A 12,133-nucleotide genomic window follows, 5' to 3' on the forward strand; every position below is an offset into this window, starting at 1 on the left:
CCCATGTGTATCAGAATAGAACTGAATTCCACAGGGTTTTCAGTGGGATTTTTTTTTGGGGGGAAATAGATCACCAGACCTTTCTTGTGAAATGCCTCTGGGTGAATTTACATCTCTAAACTCTGTTTAGCAGCTGAGTACAGTAACTGGCATTATCCAGGTGTCAAGGGACAGTTAACCCAACCCAAACGACCTTAGCAGAAAAGGGAATGCATTAGCTTATACTACGCCCAGGCATCAGTCTGATGCAGAGACACAGGTGCTACTGCTACTCAGACTCCCTTGCTCTCTAACTTGGTTGTTGCCCATGCTGTGCAGGATTGGGTTATTCTCTTTCAGAGATGACACTTGATGTCCATAGTGCCTGGCATCACATTTTTTTGAGTTTCATGTCCAGGGGTGGAAGGAAGAACATTTTCCCCACCCAACATTGAAGAAAAAGCCCCACAACCTAATAATATCTCTCATTGTTCACAGTGGGGTTTCTAGGCATTTTCCTACCAACCACAGCGGCCAAAGGTCAGACCCTGGATATGCTGGAGATCGTATTACTCACCTTAGCTCTGGGACATTGAGGCAGCCCATCCTTAATTTTTTTTCTGGATCATCTGAAAATAACACTTTCTCTCCATTTCCTATACTGTGCATGGAGCCACAGTGTGACCCTGGTACCCAGAGCAGTAGACTCTCCTGGGAACTTGAAAGAGAAGAACTCAGGAACTCTGGGAATGGGGCCTGGTACGTGATAGTAGTTATGAGCTAGGGTGCTGACGGAAACAACCACCACCAACTCTGCAGGTAAAAGAGGAAGATTTTTACTTTAGTAAAGAGTTACAGTTTCTGAAGCCCACAGTGGCAGCTCCGCCATGTCTTTTGGGGTTGTTATCAGTTGGACTGGACTCAATGGCTGTGAGCTTGCTGGTAGTCCGGGGTACCTTCAAGCTTGGGCTTAGAGAAACCGACTCCTGAGAAAGAGGCCACTTTTGTAGGAGAATATATATTTATAGCAATAATGGCAGTTTAGCCAGGGTTCAAATTAGATGAACTTGTAGAAACCATGAAATGCCAGGAAGAGAGAGAGAGAGAGAAGAAAAATAACTGCAAGAGAGATTGTTGTGTTCGTCTGAACATGGCTATTTTGACCCTGCAAAAATGCAAATGCATTTTTCTTCCATTAGCGCACATTCTGCTGCCCAGTAATAATGCATTGTAAACAGACCATATTAAAACAAACAGTTCTCTCTTGGTCTTTTTTCAATGTTTTCTCTAAATAGTTATTTGGTAATACACATTTTTCTGTTTTGTAGAGTCCCTAAATAGCAGAGGTCTTGGTTCGGAGGAGCCAATTCGTGCCTCCAAGTGCCAGAATGTTCGTGGAGTTTTCATTTTACTAAATAAAGAACTGGAGTTCAGTCGATCCTGTGGTGGCACCCAGCCCTCAACCAGTAGGAAAAACAAGGAACACAGTTCTCTTCCCTTCCTTAAACCAGAGCTGGTCTTAGACTAAATGGCACCACCCCTGAATCGCGTTTTCATTTTCCATTTCTTCCTACCTTCTGGAGTGCCCAGATTGAGGGGCTTTGTTCCCAAATTGGACTCATATCCTGACCATAAGTCATTAATGCAATTATTATGTCATAGAGACAACAATCCCTCCGAGATTAAAATCTTGCCACCATAGTGCATATCTTGGAAGGTTAACATGAAGAAAAGGGAGGAGAGGGCCAGAGCTAACAGATGCTAATGATGTCCAACATCACCTGTATCATCTCGGACTTAGATTGGAAGCTGTGGTCATTTGTTTCTCAACCGAATCCATACAGTAGCCCTCATAGCCCGGAGCCGACAGCATTCTTAGGACTGCAAACCTACTTGCCATCCAGTCAATTCTGAGCCATGGTAACCATTTCCAGGGAGGATTTTTCACAGGTAGATCACCAGGCCTTTTTGGAAGGCCCTTGGTATAGTAGTTATGGTTGATCTGCCAAGCATAGGGGCAGCATATCAAAACCCCCGACTTCTCCACAGGATAAAGATAAGGTTTTCGATTCTCAGAAAGATTTACAGTCTCAGAAATCCACAGGGGCAGCCCTGTCCTGTCCTATAGGGTTGCTATGAATCAGAATCAATTTGGTGGCACTGAGGTTTTAAGCCCCCTCTTTGTACCACTCAGGGACTCCTGTGATTCTATGACCCCCCCTTACTTTTTGTCTGATTCTTGGGTCTACAGATTTCCTTGTTGCTTTGTGGCTTTATCACTGTAGACGCACAAATGCCTGACCTAGGAGGTGGAAGAAAGCTGTTTATCTATTAGCTCCCTCTCAGTCAGAGTCTGTGTGAATGCTTCATGATTACTTAAACTCCAGAGTCGTAGAGAGGCATCTCATCCCTGTTTAACACACAGTTGGGGAGTGTGTGTATTGGGGGGGGGGTCTGTATTACTTACGTACAAAAGCTCTGAATTGTACAGATAGTTAATGCCCTTAGTTGCTTACAGAAAGTTGGAAGTGTGCATCTAACCAGAGGGGTCCCAGAAGTTTGACTTTTGACAGAGCATCTATTCCGATAGCGCACACACGGACTGTGCTACGCTGTGCAGTCTACTCTGACACACATGCGGTCACCATGGGGTGGAATCCACTAGATGGCAGCTGTTTTGGTGTATCTACACACGTATCTCAAAAGAACTACCCTGGTTCTTCCTGATCACCCCCTAGAAATTAAGCTCACGTCCACCAGCAATGTTCTGATTGAGTTTTGGGTTTCTACTTGTGGGATTTTGGAGATAGACTGCCCTGTCTGGTCATCTGGTGGCTGTGTGATTTGATCAAGCTCCTTAACTCCTTTAGTCTCAATTACAAGATGAGAATCCTTGTCCAATGAAAGGAATTGTGTTAAAACAGAGAGACTGCTTAGAGTTTGTCCTGGCACAACACACAGCATGTCAGCATTGTGGCTGTACATCTGTAGTGGTGCTTCTTTTTTTTTTTAACATTTTATTAGGGGCTCATACAACTCTTATCACAATCCATACATATACATACATCAATTGTATAAAGCACATCCGCACATTCCCTGCCTCAATCATTCTCAAAGCATTTGCTCTCCACTTAAGCCCTTTGTACCAGGTCCTCTTTTTTCCCCCCTCCCTCCCCACTCCCCCATGTAGTGGTACTTCTTGCGCTGTCTCCAGTCCTGAGACTCTTGCCAGGAGTCCTGCCTGAGCCCTGATTCTTGCTCCCCTACTGGCAGGGGCTGTATCTGCTTGTCCTCCTTAGGTACTTAAACCTCAGCATAACATCTTGGAGTTCAAGAAATGTGTTTTGTGTTAAATTGGAGCTCCCTAACTATCACCTTTAGACTTTTTGCCCAATTTTGAAAAACAAATCACATCTCTGCTGCTTCATTCTTTCACCTACAAGTGATGTCAGGCACCTTAGTTCTGCTGCATGATCCCTGCCAGGATTTTTACTTTCTAGACTCCTTTTGCAAAACTCTTCTTTTTGCCACTAACTACCCAGGGGTTGCATACTCTCTCTTGCCACCCTAATCTTCCTGTGGTCTACTTAGTCTTCCTGTGGTCTGTGTTTATAGGTCCTGCGTCACTTAAAAGCAAACACCACTGACTAATCCCTTGTTTGCATGAGTAGCATCTGATTGGATGCTTTTTCCATTGAGCAGATGCAAATTTTCAAAGGGCGCTTACCTTTTTTTAAAAAAAATCATTTTGTTGGGGGCTTGTACAATTCGTATCACAATCCATCCATCCATCCATTGTGTCAAGAACATATGTGCACCTGTTGCCATCATCATTCTCAAAACATTTGCCTTCTACTTGAGCCCTTAATATCTGCTGCTCATTTCCCCCCTCCCTCCCCACTCAACCCTACTCCATGAACCCTTCATCATTCATAAATTATTACTATTTTGTCATGTTACACTCTCCGACGTCTCCCCCTGCCTTCTTCTCTGCTGTCCATCACCCAGGGAGGCTATACCTAGATTCTTGTAATCAGTTTCCCCTTTCTACCCTACATTCTCTCCACTCTCCAGGCATTGCCACTCTCACCACTGGTCCTGAAGGATGCATCTGTCCTGCATTCCCTGTGTTTCTAGTTGGTATCTGTACCTATGTACATCCTCTGGTCTAGCCAGATTTTTAATGTAGAATTGAGGTCATGATAGTAGTGGGGAGGAAGCATTGAAGAACTAGAGGAAAGTTATATGCACCCTGACTGGTTCATCTCCTCCCCACAACCCTTCAGTAAGGGGTGTCCAGTTGGCTACCAATGGGCTTTGAGTCTCCACTCTGCACTTACCCACATTTTCAATGACATGATTTTTTGTTCCTTGATGCTTGATACCTGATCCCTTCGATAGCTCGTGGTAACACAGGCTGGTGTGTTTCTTCCATGTGGACTTTGTTACTTCTAAACTTGATGGCCACTTGTTTATCTTCGATCCCTCAAGACCCCAGACACCATATCTTTTGATAGCTGGGCACCATCAGCTTTCTTCACCACATTTGCTTATGCACACATTTGTCTTCATTGATCATATCATTGATATGATTTTTAGTTCTTTGATGTCTGATACCTGGTCCCTTCTGCACCCTGTGGTCAGACAGGCTGGTGTGCTTCTTCCATGTGGGCTTTGATGTTTCTCAGCTAGATGGCCGCTTATTTGTCTTCAAGCCTTTAACACCCCAGACACTATATCTTTTGATAGCTGGGCTCCGACAGTTTTCTTCACCACATTTGCTTATGCACACATTTTTCTTCAGCAATCGTGTCTGGAAGGTGTGCATCCTGGAATGCCAATTTAATAGAACAACGTGTTCTTGTATTGAGTAAGCGCTTGAGTGGAGGCCCAATGTCCATCTGCTGCCTTAGTACTAAACCTATAAATATATGCACATAGATCTTTTCCCCTACACTCATAAATATATTTACATATGTACAGTCCAGTCTTTAGGCCTCTATAAATACCCTCTGTCACCTAGTTAACTTCCTCTATTTCCTTTTACTTTCCTCCTGTCCCACTATCAAGCCCAGCCTTCACCTGGGTTTCAGTAATTTCTCTCCGTTACCTTGTCCTTGCTGAATCCCTACCAGGCCTCTCACACCCTCCTTGCTACTGATTTTGGATCACTTATTGCTCCCCTGTCCCTGAGTTGGTCAGTACTACCTCCTTGCCCCCTCCTCCCCCTCTCCCGTGTCCCTCAGAACCATAGGTCCTGTTGTTTCCTCCTCCAGACTGTTCATCCAATCTATCTTATCTAGATAGATCTGTAGAGATAATAATATGCACCAAAAATCAAGTCATAGCAAGATAGGCGATGAGTGAGAACACAGCAATGACAACAAAAAAAGGAAACCAATTACCCACAGAAGAATAAATTAATTAAAAGAAAAAAATTTAAAAAGAAAGCAAAACTGTAAATAGATCAAGGTCTGATTTTTGATCTCTAGGCGTGTCCTTCAGTCAAGTCCAATGGGGTACCATTCTCTGGCCCCAGAGTCTGTCCTTTATACTCCCTCGGGGGCTCCCTGCTCTGCTCCCATGGTTGCTCTGCCGCATGATTTTAGTGGTTTGCCTCAGTGCCATTGGGTCAGTCTGGGCCAGTCCTGACCCTGAGTCTCCAGTGCTGTCCCCTTAGGGCCCTGGGCCATCAAGGGATGGTGTATCTCATAGTCGGATCAGCCATATTGTCCACTCTGTCCATTGGCTGTTCATAGCGGGTATATCGTCCTCCAGGCCTGATGGGTCAGGATGTACTCCACTCTCTCTTCCTCCCCCTTATTTGCTCCCATTTGTTCTGATCAAACATGCCCCTCTCCCCTAGCTGCAGCTTCAGTGCCATCCTCTCAAGTAAATTCTTCTGGGGAGAGGGGCAGTTGTCCACGTAGCTGGTATGGGGGCTGGGGCTCTTAACTAGTGGAGTGACTCAGGTCCTAATGGGACAGGAGTGGGTTGGGTCAGATGAGGATCTTTTGAACAGTTCATGTCACACATGTAGGGAGTTTGACTCTTTCTAGGATCTTCTGGGTCATATCAACATTCTGGATGTCTTCTTATTTGGGAGCCAAGGAACCACCAACAGAATGATGCTGCTGCTTGACACTCTCTCCCCCAAACACATTCACAGGGGCCTATCACTCTGTGATTGTGTTGTGGGTTCCAAGCCTCTTACACTTGTTCACTTGCTATTTCTGACAGCAGGCCTATGGTGGGTGACTTGTTTGGGGGGATAGGAGGGCAGGAATATATGAGACGCAATGCAGTGAACCATGAAAAGTTTTACTTACAGGTAAAAGATCAGTGTATGGTTATGCAACATGAGGTAGGCCCTAAGAATACATTTTTGTCCATATTAGTCTCCAATTGATCCAGTACTGTTTCTTGGAAAGATTAGCCTTTTCCCCATTGCTCTGAAGCTGTGCTTGTGTCAGAAACTCAGCATGAATGACCATCTCTGATGTAAATTGTTCCAGAAGTTGGTGATGGGAGATCACAGGAAGTATGCTTTTATATGTAGTTACCTTAGGTCTAGAGGAAAACAACAAGCTCTCAAGCCATGCATCACAGGTCTAGTGAAATAAAGGGGAAGCTTGGAATGCTGGGAAGAGGAATCAGAGACTGGAAAAGACGGCAAATTCTATTACTGGAATCCAGCGCCAGGGCCCTTCAGTCCACTAACCCTATCACGTGAATCAGAGCTTCTCCAGTTAACTTGGGGTTCAGGTGGGGTGTCCCTTTCCTTGACTCTCCCAGAGAAATGTCATAAATAGTTTGCCCAGTGTGTCAATCTGGGCATCTGGGCAGCATAATTCGTTTTTGGCATCCAGACCCGCTGTGACGTTCGCCGGCTGCCTCTTGCAGAAAGAGCAGGGCTTGGGTGCGTCTATTTCGAGTATTGGGTATTCTGGTTTCTGTGACTTAGAAAGTTGTGATTGGGACCTCTTTTGAAGCCGGGCATATTTTTATTCCAAATAATCAAAGCCAGACTCCCTCCAGGAGGTTTCTGGGTAGGGGCTGCTGCACATGCGTGGAACCCACTGCTGCCGTGCGAATCTCGTCACAGGGCTAGCGAACGCAACGAGGACTTGAACCAGGAGAACTGTCCAGGGACTTCGTGGCCTTATGGTTTTGATCATGCGTACGGCAAAGATGGAGATAGAAATATATTTACTCTGGGACAAAACATACAATGACAGGTTCTTTGTGTTTCCGTTTGATTTGGAAAGTTGCTGCTAGTAGTTAAATCATTGCCAGTGGATTCTATTTCTGTTCTTTTTCCCCCCTTTTCTCTCCCATCAAGAAACTCTCCTATGAGCTTGTTCTTTTTTGTATTAGAAACACATATACGGAAAGACATATGCCAGAAATTAAGATAGGCTTTGAAAAGACAGTAAGAGGCGGAATGTCTTTTTTTTTTTCCTTTTCCCTTTTCCTTGCTTTTGTCATCATCACAGGAGATCATCATTAACACCACCTCCTAAACAGTCTGACTGATAGTAATATTCCCTTCTGTACCTTCATTCCATCACTCTCCCATCACATGATTAACATATTAATCTTCCCAAAGCATGTCTTTGATCATAGGATCACTCTAACCAAACACTTTCAAGTCGATGATCAGTCTCACTCTAGCTCTGTGATCAAAGTCTTTTAGAATCTAAATGCAGACCTACTTTTCTCGCTTTAGTACCTTGGGCAGTCGAGAGACTGACCCCCGCCCCTTGTTTGCCACACATGCACAGAGATATTTTGCTCTGTGTTTTTCCTCAGGGTGTCCCTGTTGGCACCAGTGCCATTTTCTTCATCTCTTTATATATGTAAATATTGCTCATCCGTCACGATGTACTAAAGCTACGCTTCTGTCAGGCAGGAGCAATGCCTCTTTCTTCTAACTTCCTGCAGCACATATTCTGCTCCTTGATTATGTCACGTATCACATTTTTAAAAAAGAATATAATTTAAAGTAAATATTTATTGAACTGTAACCTCACATAATTTATCTTCTGAAACTTGTTTTGTCTTACACTTGGATTTGCCTCTCGGCAGCTTAAAAGGTTAATGCATTCCACTGCCAAGGGAAAAGCTAAGACTTCAAGTCCACCCACAGGAACCTCAGAAGATAGGTCTGGCAAGAATAGGCCAAAAGAGAATCAGCCATTGAAAACCCCACAAAGCACGGCTCTATTCGGAAACTCATAAGGTTGCCATAGCAACACCGACCTGACCGCAGTTGGTTGTTCAATATCTCGTCCAGTGTTGTGCTGAATGGTACATTTTCATTTGAACTTTATCCCATTTTTATTTCCCAGAGGGGATTAAATAATCTTTCGTTTTACTTCTGTGTACTGACACCATGTGCCTCAGCTGTGTACTTATGAAAACATTCCACCAGCTCTAGCATACTTATGCTTGAGGGCATCAGAATAAGCCCCTTTGTAGAGAGCAGAGCAAGACCCATTCTTTTGCTAGTGCCCAAATTTTTCATTCGATCCAATTGTTGCCAGAGTACTGGGATTTCCACAGCAATGTCAACCATTTTTATCACATTAAGTGCTCCCAATCAGGAAGGGACCTTATACTTACCCCATGATAATGGACAATGGTAGGGACCTGGTGTTGCTGTGGTTACTTGGGATGCTAGTACAAAATCAGGAGTTTGAAATAACTGGTGGGTTCATGGAAGAATGGTGGGGCTTTCTACTCCTGTAATAAACCACAAACTCACATTGAGTCAGCATTCACTCCATGGCAGTGAATTAGATGGAAAATGAGGAGATGAAAGGTAACAGAACATTTTAAATGACCGTGAAAATTCTAATAGATAATGTATAGTCAAACAGACCTAAGAGTACTCTATACTTTCTAGATTTTTCATTTGACCAGTCACTGTGTTCCAAACTACAGTTGTCCATTATCTACTTTCATACTTCCAGGAGAAAGATGGAGCTTTATACTTCTATAAAGAGTTATAGTTTCAGAAACTCCCAGGGAAAGTTCAGAAACTCCCAGTCCTAAAGGGTCACTTTGTGTTGGCATGACTCCATGGTAGTGAGTTTGGTGTAATACTTATGCATTTGTTTATTTAATACTTTTGCTTGAAGCTATGATTTAATATTTAAAATATTTTTTATTTTTAATCATAGTCTGCATGAAAATTCACATAGCTATTAGTTTTCCATCTATAGTTTTCCTTCAGTATGGATGACAACTCAATGTAACGAAAACCCAAATCCTCATAAACGAACCAGTACTCAAGATAATGAAAGAGAAAATATGAATGTTGTGTTTGGTTTGGTTTCTAGAGAAGCAAAACTAGTTATATATATAAAATATTTTCCTTCTGTGTGTGTGTGTGTTTGTGTGTGTGTGTGTGTGTGTGAGAGAGAGAGAGAGAGAGAGAGAGAGAGAGAGAGAGAGAGAGAGAGAGAGATGTCAAGAAAATCACCCACACAAATATAGAAGCAGCCAAGCCCGCCTAGTTAGCTGTGGTGTCTGATGAACCAAGAAGCAGAAAATCACACCAGGAAACAGGAAGACAAACCAGGAAGAGAAGACCACAGTCTGGGGGATGCAGAGATGAATGAATACAAGGCCAAAAGGTCAGGCTTGTGACTGCTGAGTCTAATGAAGCCACTGTCACCAGATCAGCAATGGTAGGCTGTTGATTCACATCTAAAGAACTGGAGGTGGATGAGCCAGGTGCAGGATTCACACCAGCAAGAAGCAAGCAAGCTCCCAATTGGATCTACTTTTATAGGAAGTAGGCCATAGTCCAAGAAAACTTCATCAGGGCTGTGACCTGAGTAAAGAGGTTATGTTCTACCCTAATCTTCTTATAGCTGATTCCCTTATGGAGTAGATTACACTGTGTTAGTTTACATCATGGAAGATCACTAACTGCCAAACTACTGAGAATCCTAGGTGAACCAAGTCGACACAGACTTACCTATCACAGATGCTAAGGATTTCATTTTGATTGTACCTACAGTTAATACTCATGAAAGCAGCAGGCAAGAAATGATGTGTTGCATTGAGCAAAGCAATAGCACATGACCGCTTTAAAGTGTTGTAGAGCAAGGATGTCACTTTGGAGAGAAAGGTGCAGCTGGCCCAAGCCATAGTATTTTCCACGGTCTCCTATGCATTTGCAAGTTGGAAAATGAATTGGGAAGACTGCAGGGAAAAATGATCCATTTTATTAGCAGTGTGGGTGCATAATATTGAAAATACCATAGACTGCTAAAAGAACAAAGCTGTCTTGCAGGACGAGAAGCTATAATCTTTAAATACAAGGAGGAGAGACTCCATCTCACACATTTTTAAATATAGTATAGGTAGAAACCGGTTCTTAGGAAAAAAATCCATCATATGTGTTAAAATGTGAAGAGAGTTAACAGATGAAGACCCTTAAAATGGATCGACACAGGGACTGCAGCAATGAGCCGCTGTGAGGAGGACCCAGGGTTAGGCAGGGTCTCCTTCTGCTATTCATAGAATTGCTGTGAGTCAGAAGTGGCTCAATGGTAATTAGCAATAACAACAATATTCAATATTTTGTATATATTTTCTGACATTGATTCAGTCTCCTCAATGTAACACTACTATTCCTCTTTGCTCTCCAGGCTTTCTGTTTTCCTTGCCTTTCTTTCTTTCTTGGGCGAATTTGGCCCTCTTGATCTCAAATGGTTGATGGTTCTGAGAAAGATGCTCCTCTCTCATGCCATTGTTCACCTTTTAATCTGTCTACGGCTGGGCTGAAAGTTTATACTAGGGAGTGGGTTCCAGTTTCAGAGGCTTCCAATAATCTCTATTAGATTAATTACATCTGATATTTTGGATGTCTTTGAATTATGTTCTACATTTTTCTTCTTCTCTGTTGAGGACTTTCTATTGTGATTTGAATGAACAGGTTCCTTATATTCTTAATTTTCATCACTCTTCTTTGCTCTAAACAAGGAGAGACCAATAGTGAAATCTTAGATGGCCACAAGTTCAATAAGTTATTCCTTCAAGTGTTTGATTATAACTAAGAAGTTTTCATAACTTTGCTCTGTGTAGGCTCTACAATATCCTTGGATATCTTTACTGCACATGCAAATACACGTGTACATATTCTCTACCAAACCTATATAGCAGCTGTTCTCAACCTGTGGGTCGTGACCCCTTTGGGGGTCAAACAACCCTTTCACAGGGTTTGCCTAAGACTATCAGAAAGCACATACCAATCTCCAGGTGGGTCTGCCCAAATGCAGATATGCCCACATATGAGTACCTGGCATGATGACATCATTGTGCCAACCCCATCACATACAACCCTTAGAAATACAGGTGTATGTGACAGGGTTGGCACCATAATGTACTTATGTGGACCAGTCACACATATGCAGAGAGCAGCTACTTTGTAGAAAGCAGCTGCTGTGTTGAAAGCAGCAGTATTGGAGGTAAAATGACACTTCATGAATTATAATTACTGGGTAAATGTAAAATCATGTACTGTAAAATAATCACCTACTGCAAAAAATGTGTACCATGGAAAGTTAATCTGAATGCTCATCAGTCTTTTTATATTCAGCTGTAGTTTATGTGAACAAAGCCTCTTTGTGATAGTAACAGGTATGTAAAAAAAACCAACAACACAGAGAATGGCAAATCATAGGAAACTTCAATGAACTGTATTGACTGAACTACGCCATGTATCATCTTTTGTATTGTTAAAGCCATTGTTAAATATTATTTTTCATTAGAAAACCATCCTATGACAATGGATCATATAGAGAAGAATGTTAAGAAAAGAAAATATAGTGAGGATATTTTGCAGTATGGTTTTACCTCAATAATTGCAGCATGAATTGAGGAACCATAATGTGATATTTGTTGTGAGGTTCTTTCAGCTGAACCTATGAAGCCCAACAAACTAAAATGCCATTTTGATAACAAGCAGCCGAGCTTTGCTGACAAGGATACCAACTATTTTAGAAGCAAAGCTGATGGACTTAAGAAAGCCAGACTTGATGCTGGTGACAAGGACCACAAGCAAAAGGTAGCAGGCTGTTGAAGCTTCATATTTTGTGGCACTCAGAATGGCCAGAGCCATGAAACTTCACACCATTTC

The sequence above is a fragment of the Tenrec ecaudatus genome, chromosome 10, assembly GCF_050624435.1.
Source record: "Tenrec ecaudatus isolate mTenEca1 chromosome 10, mTenEca1.hap1, whole genome shotgun sequence".
NCBI lineage: Eukaryota > Metazoa > Chordata > Mammalia > Afrosoricida > Tenrecidae > Tenrec > Tenrec ecaudatus.